The sequence below is a fragment of the Pelodiscus sinensis genome, chromosome 1, assembly GCF_049634645.1.
Source record: "Pelodiscus sinensis isolate JC-2024 chromosome 1, ASM4963464v1, whole genome shotgun sequence".
Taxonomy (NCBI): Eukaryota; Metazoa; Chordata; order Testudines; family Trionychidae; genus Pelodiscus; species Pelodiscus sinensis.
In genome coordinates, this window is record NC_134711.1 from 299,011,238 (window position 1) to 299,024,414 (window position 13,177).

The 13,177-nt window shown below is 46.9% G+C and overlaps 1 protein-coding gene across 1 annotated transcript in view; it reads left to right on the forward strand.

The window, feature by feature from the left end:
• The first annotated feature begins 5,248 nt into the window (after nucleotides 1-5,248).
• Nucleotides 5,249-13,177, forward strand: part of SLC7A1 (solute carrier family 7 member 1) — a 73,372-nt gene continuing 65,443 nt past the window's right edge. Inside the window, exon 1 of the mRNA XM_075919211.1 lies at nucleotides 5,249-5,308. The gene's annotated coding sequence lies outside the window, so the exon portion shown is untranslated. The remainder of the gene's footprint in view (nucleotides 5,309-13,177) is intronic.

A 13,177-nucleotide genomic window follows, 5' to 3' on the forward strand; every position in this document is an offset into this window, starting at 1 on the left:
AATTTCAAAAAGGGGAATTACACAAAAATGAGGAGGTTAGTTAAACAGAAATTAAAAGGCACAGAGACTAGAGCCAAATCCCTGAAAGCTGCATGGAAACTTTTTAAAGACACCATAATAGAGGCCCAACTTAAATGTATACTCCAAATTAAAAAACATAGCAAGATACCTAAAAAAGAGTCACCGTGGCTTAACCACCATGTAAAAGAAGCAGTGAGGGACAAAAAGGTATCTTTTAAGAAGTGGAAGTCCAATCCTAGTGAGCTAAATAGAAAGGAACATAAACACTGTCAAATCAAGTGTAAACATGTAATAAGAAAAGCAAAAAAAGATTTTGAGGAACAGCTAGCCAAAAACTCAAAAAGAAATAACAAAATGTTTTTTAAGTACATTAGAAGCAGGAAGCCTGCTAAAAAGCCTGTGGGTCCCCTAGATGATCGAGCTATAAAAGGAGCAATCAAGGACGATAAAGCCATTGCGGAGAAACTAAATGATTTCTTTGCTTCAGTCTTCACCGCTGAGGACATTGGGGAGATTCCTGAATCTGCACCGTCCTTTGTGGGTGATGAATCGGAGGAACTGTCCCGGATTGAAGTGTCATTAGAGGAGGTTTTGGAACAAATAGAAAAACTTAATGTTAACAAATCTCCGGGACCGGATGGCATTCATCCAAGGGTTCTAAAAGAACTTAAATGGGAAATTGCTGAGCTATGATCTGTGGTTTGTAACCTATCCTTTAAATCGGCTTCCGTACCTAATGACTGGAAGGTAGCCAACGTGACACCAATACAGGCAGTCCCCGGGTTACGTACAAGATAGGGACTGTAGGTTTGTTCTTAAGTTGAATTTGTATGTAAGTCGGAACTGGTACATATTGTAGGGGAAACTCTAGCCAAACATTTTTTTTAGTTTTGGATAGCATAGGGAAAGGTTAACTCCCCTTTAATGTTTGTTTTGCTGTCTGTTCCCCTGTTCAGAAGATTTCACATCTATTTCTGTCCCTGTGACAAACTCAGGACTAAAGGAGTAACTCATCAAATACCAAACAGCTCTGCACCATGCTTTGAGCTAATAGCTTTATTTCCACACACCACCCAGGGTTCTAGGAGGAGGGTCCTTTTTTTGCTAACACAATGAGGCCAGCACTTTGTTTGTTTTGGTGGAGTCTTTGTTTGCCCAGGGAGCCCAGCATGTATAGGGGGAGGAGGGGCGGAGAGGCTGCTTTTGTCTGCTGTTCGGCAGCCTGTTGCTCAGGGGAGGGGGCAGCCTGTTGCTGGCAGGGGGGGAGGGGGGAGGCGTGCAGGATGCGAGGCCGCGGGGGGGGGGGCAGCGGGCGTGGGGAGGCACTTTTCCTCTGCCCGGCAGCTCTGCGGGATCCCTGTCCCTGTGGCCAGCTGCTGCAGGCAGAGGCCAGTTGGAGCAGGCCGAAGAGAAGGAGGAGGTGGATTCTAGGACCCAGGTGAGCGAGCCCCGGGGACGCTGCGCTCCGGGAGCCCGGCATGTATAGAGGGGAGGAGGGGCAGAGAGGCTGCTTTTGTCTGTTCGGCAGCCTGTTGCTCAGGGGAGGGGGCAGCCTGTTGCTGGCGGGGGGGGGGGGGCAGCAGGCGTGGGGAGGCACTTTTCCTCTGCCCGACAGCTCTGTGGGACCCCAGTCGGAGCCGGCCCGAGGAGGAGGAGGATCCTAGGACCCAGGTGAGCGAGCCCCGGGAATGCTGCTGCGCATGTGCGGGAGTTGCCTCACCCCGTTCGTATCTAGGGATCCGACGTAAGTCGGATCCACGTAAGTCGGGGACTGCCTGTATTTAAAAAGGGCTCTAGAGGCAATCCTGGCAATTACAGACCGGTAAGTCTAACTTCAGTACCGGGCAAATTAGTTGAAACAATAGTAAAGAATAAAATTGTGAAGCATGTAGAAGAACATAATTTGTTGGACAAAAGTCAACATGGTTTCTGTAAAGGGAAATCCTGTCTTACTAATCTATTGGAGTTCTTTGAAGGGGTTAACAAACATGCGGACAAGGGGGATCCAGTAGATATAGTATACTTGGATTATAGTATACTTGTGTAAATTACATGGCCATGGGATAAGAGGGAAGGTCCTTTCTTGGATTGAGAACTGGTTAAAAGACAGGAAACAAGGGTAGGAACAAATGGTAAATTTTCAGATTGGAGAGGGGTAACTAGTGGTGTATCCCAAGGGTCAGTCCTGGGACCAATCCTTTCCAACTTATTCATAAATGATCTGGAGAAAGGGGTAAGCAGTGAGGTAGTAAAGTTTGCAGATGATACCAAACTGTTTAGGATAGTCAAGTCAGAAGCAGACTGTGAGGGACTCCAAGAAGATCTCACCAAACTGAGTGATTGGGCAACAAAATGGCAAATGAAATTTAATGTGGATAAGTGTAAAGTAATGTACATCGGGAAAAATAACCCCAACTATACGTACAGTATGATGGGGGCTAATTTGGCTACGACAAATCAGGCAAGAGATCTTGGAGTTATCGTGGACAGTTCTCTGAAAACTTCCACACAGAGTGCAGCGGCGGTCAAAAAGGCAAATAGGATGCTAGGAATTATTAGGAAAGGGATAGAAAATAAGTCCCAGAATATCTTACTGCCCCTGTATAAAACTATGGTACGCCCACATCTTGAATAGTGTGTACAGATGTGGTCTCCTCACCTCAAAAAAGATATTTTGGCCTTGGAAAGGGTTCAGAAAAGGGCAACTAAAATGATTAGGGGTTTGGAACGGGTCCCATATGAGGAGAGGCTAAAGAGACTGGGACTTTTCAGTTTAGAAAAAGAGGAGACTGAGGGGGGATATGATAGAGGTATATAAAATCATGAGTGGTGTGGAGAGGGCTGATAAAGAAAAGTTATTTATTAGTTCCCATAATAGAAGAACTAGAGGACACCAAATGAAATTAATGGGTAGCAGGTTTAAAACCAATAAAAGGAAGTTCTTCTGCACACAGCGTGTTGTCAACCTGTGGAACTCCTTGCCAGAGGAGGCTGTGAAGGCTAGTACTATAATAGAGTTTAAAGAGAAGCTGGATAAATTCATGGAGGTTAGGTCCATAAAAGGCTATTAGCCAGGGGATAAAATGGTGTCCTTGGCCTTGGTTTGTCAGAGGCTGGAGAGGGATGGCAGGAGACAAATCGCTTGATCATTGTCTTTGGTCCACCCTCTCTGTGACACCTGGTGCTGGCCACTGTCGGTAGACAGGATACTGGGCTAGATGGACCTTTGGTCTGACCCAGTACGGCCGTTCTTATGTTCTTATGATATGACACATTGACCCTGGACAGACAGTCGCTATGAGGCAGTGGTCACCAACCAGTAGATAGGGATATACTGGTAGATCTTGTATCCTCTGTCAGGTGATCCTGACTGGTGTGGGCAAGAGGATATCAAGTGCCAGCACTTACATGCCCCTCCCCCCACTGCTGTGGATGTCCTGCACTTTGCCTTGCAGCTGATACCACGCCTGGGAGTCTGCTGCTTTGTGTGCACGGCAGGGGAGGAAAAAGAGGGGTGCTGATGTCAGGGTTCAACATATACCATTCTGTATCCTTTCAACACAGGACAGGGATGGAGTTTTCTTGCAGCTTTAGGTAGTGTTTCAGGGCAAGGCCATGGGTGAGCCTGCCTTAGGCACACTCCACCACCATCTAGGAGTCACCAGCAGTGACAAAATGGAGCATACATCACTAACTCCTACCCCTGGCATGAACCCAGTCCTGTATCCAAGCCTTTATCATTGCTCTGAGCACCCATGCATCCAAATATCCTGCCAAAGCCTGCACCTAGAACACCACAGTAAATGCATGCTCCAAGAGCTGATCAGAGCCCTTCTCACACTCCAGATCCCTTAAGCAAAGACCAGAGCATGCGCACCCAACCGTCTGTCCCAGGCTGATGAAAGAGACTGAGGATGGGCAAGAGAGGAAGGATAGAGGGTGCAGGATCTGGGACTTGGAGAAGGGGTAAGAAGGAAGCGGGAAAAGGGTATTTATATATAAGGTACATATTGGATTGCACTTTCAAAACGTTGGAGCCCCCTGCTCTGAGCTCTCTGACCCATGTCCCCATTGACTACGGGAGAAATCGCTAAAATTTTACTTGGCCATGTTGGCGAGGAGTCCTGTGGCACCTTATAGACGAACTGAAGATAGTGCCACAGGACTCCTCAACGATTCTTCATATTCAGACTAACACGGCTACCCCTCCGATACTTGCCCATGTTTAGTGATGAAGATCTGGGATGGAGTTTGGGTGCATGAGAGGTGCTTGCTAGGGGGAGTTTGGGGGACAGGTGCGGGATCTGCCATGGGTCAGGGGATTGCAGTACAGGAGAGGGTGTGGATGGGAGGGACTTTAGCATAGCATAGTACACAAGAGCAAGGAGATGCAGTGACTTCTGATAGACAGAGAAACAAAGAGAAAACTATTAAATACTAAAAAAGTGAGAGGCAGAGTTTGAGACAGGAACTGTATGTAGACTATTTCACACTTGTACACCTACAGAGGAACGGTGGTGTCTAAGCATTGACCGTCTAGGAATTGGGAGGCCTGTGCCTTTAAGAACTCAAGCCCAGGAGCCAGCCCCCTGCTCGGGGGCTGACAGGCAGCCTCCAGGGAAAATAAAGAAAAAAAAGACTTTGCCCCTGGAAAACCGATATTTACAAGGACATCAGGTGGCTTGTCCCGCTGGGTGACTGTTCCCACCTCTCCCCCTCCCTAAACGGGGGTTTTGTCCGTGCACAGGGTCTGGCAGTGTCCCCCAGCCCCGGCTTAACCAAGGCTACCACCCCCCACCCCCCTGATTTTTCAAATTTCGCCCCTCTTCTGCAGCTACAAAAAGAAGATCGATGCCTCCAGCCGGTAAATTTCTGCCCCATGATCAGAACCAGACACAATTTGCCCCCCTTCATCATTGTAAACGCCTCCGAAGAGGAGGAAGCCAATCTGAGGGGGCAGTGAGGGCAGAGAGAGGGCAGCGGCTACAGCGAGGGACACGGAGTTTGCTCAGTTCGGGTGCGCATGCTCAGTGCACCCAAAGTCACGCATTCTGTTTCGGTGGCGGCACCGGCCCTTTCCTCTTCATGCAGCGAGGGGAGGAGCCCTGCAAGCAGAGCGGGCTGGCGGCGCGCTGAACAGCCGGAAACTAGCCCGGGTGCCTTACACACAGCACCTGCATCGGCGCCTCCTGGGCGAGCCCCGCGCCGCTCTCCCCCCGGCCCCGCACCGCTCTCCAGCCGGGCCCATCTGCTGCCGCAGCCGCCCTTCCCGCCAGGCAGAGGCTGGGTGAGTGGGATGCGCTGCCCCTTCCCTGCTCCGCGGCGGGCCGCCTGCCAAGCTTGCCGCGCGGGCGGGAGCTATTTCGGAGGCGCAATGGCGACGCTCCACGCGGCTCTCTCCCGGGTGATGTGCCCATGCGAGCCCGCGGGGGTCCCGGCCTGCCTGCCCGCCCGTTGGCATAGCCTGGGGAGGGGGCTGCTTTAATTCCCGCTCGCCCGGCTGGGAATCCATTTTGCAGCGCGGAGTAGTGCATGATGCAATATTTATACTATTGCCAGAGGGAATGAGCGCCACCTTCATTGACTCGGTCAGTGCCGGGGGATCCCCTCGGGAGGTGGGACTTAGCGCTTCCTTCTCCCCAGCGCACCTACCACGAGGCCTCCCCGGAGCTCGCTGCCACATCCAGAGCCAGCCGGCCAGATCTGTCCTGGAGCGGCTGCTTCCCGGCTTGCCTTACATGGTGCTTCTGGCTGCTTGGAACGAGCCTCCTCTCAGTTCTCATTCTTGCCGGGCTGCTCTGCGGCTAGTTTCCCCCGCCTCGCAGTGATGCGCGTGACGGCCGCTCCAGGCTTGCGCCGGGGGGCTGATGCAATGACAACAAAAGTGAGCTCAGGGCGAGCTACTTGCTTGGGCGAGGGAGCTAGCCTGCGTGGCCCGACATTGCCTCTAAGCAGAGGTAATGGCGAGCCCACGTGTATACAGCTGCTTTCTCGACATCAGAATACAGAAACACGTCTAGACAATGCATCAGCTCCAACCCACGTGCCAAGGCTAAGAATGACCACAGTGACAGCTGTGACCCGTGGTGTTTTCCTCTTTTGGGTAGGAGGCGAGGGGAAGCTGGAGTTGTGAATTTGATCGGGTTCCCTTGTGACTTTTCCCAATCAGTGATATTTTGTCATTGCTAACCTCCTGTGCCATCTGAGTGGGAGTAAAAGCGATTAAGCCAGGAAGGGCCTGTGAGTTACTTCTTAGTTGAATGCATGGAGAATCTTTCACTTCTTATTCTTTAGCTAGTTCTCTTTACTTGCCAAATATCATTCAAGCATGATTGCAAATATATGGTTTTTTTTTCTCTGTCAGTTGCAAGGGAAGTTTGGGAGATGGGGGTAATAATGGAATTTTTGTTCTAGAGTTCATCAATTTAAAAATTGTCTGACCTTTTTAATCTGCTTTGTGACAAGTCACACAGGAGATTCACTAATCTTTGTTCAGTTATATAGTAATCTTTTTGTCAACTTACATCTTTTTGTCAAGCTGACATCATCACACAGTAAAGAAGTGGATCACCTTTTGTTTGATGGTTTGAGACCTGGGTAACTATTTTGCATATGTATTCTACTCAGTTGTGCATTTTATCAATAATTTCAGAAAAACATTATTTTGACAACTCTGGGCCAGATCCTTAACTCTCTCCGGGCTGCCTTGTGCTGCCTCAGTGGGATGAAACAGACCTAAATCAGGCATTTCTAACCTCTCTTGGATTTCTTTTCTTTGGGGAATCATCCGGTGGCATATGGCCACAGTAGTGGCATGTAAGCCAATACCTTCCTTCCTCAGCATAGGGAGCATACTGGGATAAAGTCATGGAGTCAAATCTAATGATTCTCACATATCAGAGTGGCCCCGTAGAAGGATCTAGGAGCTAGTTGTCTTTGATTCTTCTCCTGGCTTTTCCTTCTCCCAATTTTATAGGGACAATCACTATATTTGGCACTTTTTCTTCTATAGGCACCTATTCCTCTGTCCCAATTTTTCACTCTGTCCTCCCCCCTTCTTTTGCTCTGAGTTGGGGGAATCATAGTATTCGGTCTTCTCTGACCCAAGTAAAAAGATATAAAGAAAACTAGATGACTAGATTAATTATCTGTTTGTAATGTATGACAAATAGGGGCTCAGATGCCCTGGCATTTAATGCAGTATAGATATAAATAGAACTTGATGTTAATAAAATGGAGTGTGTTTGGAAATTAGTAGAAGTCTTTCAAAGAGTTCCTTTGAAATTAAATTCATTAGTTTCCTGACCAGAACAACTGAACATATTGTTACATATATACAATGTGTTCTTGGATCAAAGAGAAATGCAGCAAATGAGATCTAGTAGGCAATAAGGATATATCAAAACAGCGCTCAAACACCCACAGCTAATCTGTGCCCGCTAACTCAGGCTCATGGAGCTGTAAAATGTCAGTGTAGACATTTGAGCTTGTGTTGGAGCCTGACTCTGGGACTACACCACAATTTTACAACTCCACAGCCTGAGCCTGGGCTAACCAGAAGGCTATGTCTACACTGGCACCTTTTTCCGGAAATGCTTAAAACGGAACAGTTTTCCGTTATAAGTATTTCCGGAAAAAGCGCGTCTACATTGGCAGGATGCTTTTCCGGAAAAGCGTCCGTGCCAATGTAGACGCGCTTTTTCGCAAAAAAGCCCCAATCGTCATTTTCGCGATCGGGGCTTTTTTGCGGAAAAGAAATCTGTGCTGTCTACCCTGGCCCTTTTCCGGAACAGTTTTCCGGAAAAGGACTTTTGCCCGAACGGGAGCAGCATAGTTTTTCCAGAAAAGCACTGATGATTTTACAGTAGATCGTCAGTGCTTTTCCGGAAATTCAAGGGGCCAGTGTAGACAGCTGGCAAGTTATTCCGGGAAAGCGGCTGATTTTCCGGAATAAGTGGCCAGTGTAGACACAGCCGAGATGTTTAATTGCTGTGTAGACATACCCTAAAAGTGTAGCGCCGATAAAAGGGGTAAAACATAGATGATGTGGACACTCTTTCTGACATAAGTTAATATAGTATCAAGAGATGCTCTCAGAAAAAATGAACCGAATCCCTAAGTTTGGTGAAATCTCTTTTCTGTCATTTAAGTTTAATTTAGGAAAAATAGCTCTAGGCTAAAAATAATTGTGTGGTATTGTATATAACTTCCAGTTCACTGTTTATTACATAACATGAAAAATAGGGGCAATATTAGTCACAATCTGATTAGTGTTTAAATACATCGGATCCCTACTTACAAACGGGGTGAGGCAACCCCGCACTAGCTGCTTCCCCCCAGCAGACCAGGGAGACGCGAAGCTAGCGCCGCCCCCCCCAGCAGACCAGGGAGATGCGGAGCGGCTTTTCTCAGCAGACACCTCAGCTTGAGAATAAAGGACTGAGGGAGGTGAGGTGTGGGAGAATAAAACTGAGCTCTGGAGAAATGTTTGGCTAGAGTTTCCCCTACAATATGTACCAGTTCCGACTTGCATACAAATTCACCTTAAGAACAAACCTACAGTCCCTATCATGTACGTAACCCAGGGACTGCCTGTACTCAATTGTCAATTTTGCATCTAGCAGTTAGTGATCTGTGAGATTAATAACTAAGCTGGTTGGAAAAATTCAGGAAGGCATTTTTATAGCAATTTGCTAATTCATTGACATTTACACATTTTGTGGATATGGTTCAATTTCTGTGAATCAGAAGCCTGCCCCCCCACCTCCCAGACAAGTTTGACTCAGAAATCTGCCTGGTTTCCAATAAACTTGCCTGCCCAGCTGCTCAGCAATCTGTTGAACTAGGAGCCTTGGAACTTAGGAGCTAGGACTTTCTGTTCTCAGTGTCTGCAGCCCATGAGGTGATTTGTCTTGTACCCAAGAGCTTTTTTGGGTCCTTGGTAGCCTGGCAGGCTGGCTACCCTGGAGCTGTGGAAGCCCTAGCAACTTAGACTGGGGTGGGCAATAATTTTTGACAGGGGTCTACTTCAGAAATTTTTAAAGGACGCTTCCGTGCTTCCCCACCCACAGACCCTGATTGGTCTGGAGGTGGGGGAGTGCACAAAGTCTTTGCTTCTCCCCCCCCTCCCTCCCCCAGAGAACCGCCAGCTGTTCAGAACACTGGTGGTTCCCTCTAGGTACCCATGCCCCAGCAGTGGGAGGAGACTTTCTGTTCTCCCCCCCTAGTGCTCCCAAGTCAATCAGGGCCTGTGGAGGGGGAGCACATGAAGGCTCTTACTCCCTGCCCCCATCCTGCAAGGGAGCACCCTGCTGAGTTAATGGCTGGTGTTCACTTTAAGTGCTAAGCCCCTTGTAGGGTAGGAGGAGACTTCACATGCTCCCCTTGCCCCCAAGCTCTGATTGGCCTGGTGGTGGGGGGAACGTGCAAAGTCTCCTCCTACCCTGCCCCAGTCTTGCAAGGAGCATGGGGTGCTTAGAAGCGCCATACCCCTTGCAGGGTGGGAGGAGACTTCACGTATTCCCCCTCATTCCCCCCCGCCTCCAGACCGATCTGGGCTTGGGGGCGGGGGAGTGCGCAAAGTCTCCTCCTGTTCTGCCCCTGTCCTGTGCTTCTAAGTGCCACATGCTCCTGGCAGGGGCAGGGCGGGAGGAGACTTTGCGTTTCCTCCCCATCCCCCCAGACCTTGATTGGCTTTGGGGTGGGGAGAGTGGCAGGGCCTCCGCAGGCCAGATCAACTCACTTGGTGGGCTGGATCCAGCCTGCGGAGACCCTTTTACCCACTCCTGCATTAGACTGATATCAATGTGATTCCTTTCAGTTTCATGTCTGCTGTTCGTTTGTGGGCAACAATGAAGGAGATAAGATTTCGGTCAGCAACAACCCTGGTTTCCAGGGTCCCAGCTCTCTGCAGCCAGCCTGATCCCCAGGAGAAAACTTAGTTCTGGAAACACTGTGTTTCTGAAATGAAATATTGCAGAATTTCAGTTCTGTGAAAATTTTCTAGTTTTGGTTTTTCATTCTGATTCAGGACAAAAAATGTTTCTGGAAGCTGATTTTCATGGAACTAATTTGGTTTGCTGACCAGCTCTGATTAACAAGAGTGTCTTCAGGAATTGGAGTCATGGACCATAGATCTGGATTAAAACTTTTCACTGACTTATTGATTGTGAAGGACTACTCAGTGAATTATTCCCACATGTTCTTGAATATCTGCACTGTTGGTGTCTTGACAGCTTCTCGATAACCCTTGCTGCTGCTGCTGCTGCTCTTACTGTTAAAAACTTTCTTTAACTATATCTAACCTAATATATATTTGCCTTAGCTTCTTCCTCCTGCTTTTTTCTGAGTTGGGGACTAAGTCTTCATTTTCCTGTTCCCATGATTGCAAACTATGTTCTTCTTTCTTTTTTCCCAGGGTCTAGACTATAAAGATTTAGAATTTCACTTTTACTTTCTCATTCCTCAGTCCTTGCAATTTATTTTGCTCTTTGTCTTTGCTCTTAGTTGTGCATACACTTTTTAAACTGTAGAGTCTAATTGCATTTGAATTCCTCTTGTTATGTGCTAGCCATTCTGAGGGCTTACAATTAATTATTGCCTTCTATTCATCAATCAAGTAATGATATTTTACCTACTTGATGTTTTATATTTATCCAGTTATATAAGTAAGTTTACTATGTGGTAGTCTAGCAAGGTGTAAACAGCATACAAATACAGCAAGCCCTGTTTATATTCAACTACATGTTGAATAAACCTGTAAACTTCCTTGAACTGTGACTCTAGTCTGGCAACATAAAGTAGCGAGTGTCCCTGGGGTGGGTGTGTGGGCGAGGGGGGGGGAGGGGGCAGAGGAGGAATGGTGAGCTGAGGGTGAGGCAGTGGTTCTCCTCCTCATTGACAGAAGAGCTGTCTCCATGTACTGGGAGCACATGCTGCAGCCTGTTAAAGGAAATAGCAGCAGCACTCTGCACTGTTATGGGTATTGTATTTTGTTCCGAGGGCTGCATTTCTGCACTGCCACCTATCAAGGACACTCTTTTAATTTTACAATTTCTCCCTGTATCTATTAATTGAACATCTCCAAAGAGGAGGAAGTGGGTTTTGCCCACAAAAGCTTATGATACCATCTACATGTTTTGTTAGTCTTTAAGGTGCTGCTAGACAATTTGTTGTTTAAGTTTTTCCAAGGAGGATGTTAGTTTAGTATTGCTTTTTAAAAAAATGAATCTGTTAGATTTGGCTATGAACTTACCTCCATTGTTATCTTTGTGCCATTTATATATTAGTGTCAGGAATACACTATAAACTTTTGTTTGCATTGCTCTGTTGATCAGGGGTATGGCAGTGTAATCCCTGACCCATATAGCTGTGCCATGAATAGCATCTAGTGTACATGCCATTATACTGGCAAAACTGCACTTATGGCTTATTTGATTTGTGATTGGGCAGGCTTGATATGTTCATATAAATGACTACTGCAATGATTGGGTAATGGACAGAAAGTATTAGAAGGAGGAGAATCAACTGTGAATTTAAAAATTGGGGTAATGAACTTACCAGTTTTAGGACTGGGATTTATTTTATGCAAGACGTGTCTTAGACTCAGCCTTAACTCCGTCTTGCTATTGAACAGCTAATATCTTTAAATGCTCTAAAATCCACATGCTTAGTTGGATTGACTTGAAAATGATTGTAACAGATGGAAAGCTGGCATAGAGCTAGTGGTCCCAATGGAGATTTTTCAAGCCAAGAGTTCCTGGGAGACAGCCCCTATAACAAATCATGTTACATCAACATTTTACAATTCTTGCAACTTTTTTTTTAACATATATCTGGAGCTCACACTGTGCCTCTGATCCTCTCTGAGCTGATACCTCCGTCTTGGGAATTATGTGGGCTGATGTCTGAAATCTACTGTCCCTTTCAGGAAGTGATACTTTAAAAGCTGTTCAAAATGTATGCTTAATACACAATAGGGATAGAAAACAGAGACAAACATAAGAACATAATAACCCTTCTCTGTTTCTGTCTACTGTCCAACTGGGTAGAGGGGAGGAAGAAGGACAGCAGGAGGTGATTACTGACCAATCTCCTCCAAGCCTAGGAGCGGGATGGTGGAATCTGGGAGGGTTGGATGGTGCAGGGGATTGGGATGCTTACTTGATGCAGCTCCAGCGGGGAGCACAGGTGGCACTGCGACTGCATCACCCTGTGTTTGCATGCATGGCCCCCTGCTGCTCCCATTGGATGTGATTTGGGGTGGAGCCTGTAGGTGAGAGTGCTTCCTTGCCCTGCCAGGGGGAGGGGAACCCTGAGCCTTGTGAGCTGGATGCGAAGGCCAGATCCGGCCCACGGGCCCTAGGTTCCCCATCCCTGATATACTGCATAAATGAAATACAGCGAGCCTTGGGGTAGAAGTAAAAAACTGTAAAATGGGAAGGATAAGAAGGGGGATTTTTAGCCAATGACACTGGAATAAAACTTGTGATTTAGAACGTACCATGGGATGTTTGTTCAATGATTTTCTAGAGTAGCCCGAATCTCAGTATTTAGGATTAAATAGGAGAGACCGCTCTGCATGCAATTGTTTCACAAACTGCATCAAATTCATCTACCTCCTAAAAATGTGGGGCGGAGCTAATCCTAGTGGAATTTGAATTTGCATTACACAGGAACTACTTATTTCACACACATGCTTAGCCTGCTGAGTCATCCCCTCTATGTCTGGAAATCCTGTAATTCTCTCTGGAATTTCCCCCCAAACTTGTGCAGTATGAGCATACATAACACCAGGGGTAAAATCATTTCAGTGCTCCTGAGTGTGGCGTTCATTTGGGCTTTGCTTACTGATATTTAATAATAAGAAACTGCAGAGGAAGGGAAAACTCAGTGGACCAATTATCTCATAGTCTCTTTACCCCCTCAGAGTTTACTGATTACTATATAAGTAGGGCTGTTCTGTAGAAACTTTCTCACAGAGGGACTTTAATGAGTTTTATAAATAAACTGATACATTAACTCTTATTAAATCAGAGCGGAGCATAACAAATAAGATTTGAGCTTGGTTTAAAAACAGTCATTTAGCTGTCTGAATGCCAGTGAAGGTAATAGAGCAGTGTTTCCCAAGTTCCGCGAAGTGAAAGTAAGAGTTCCG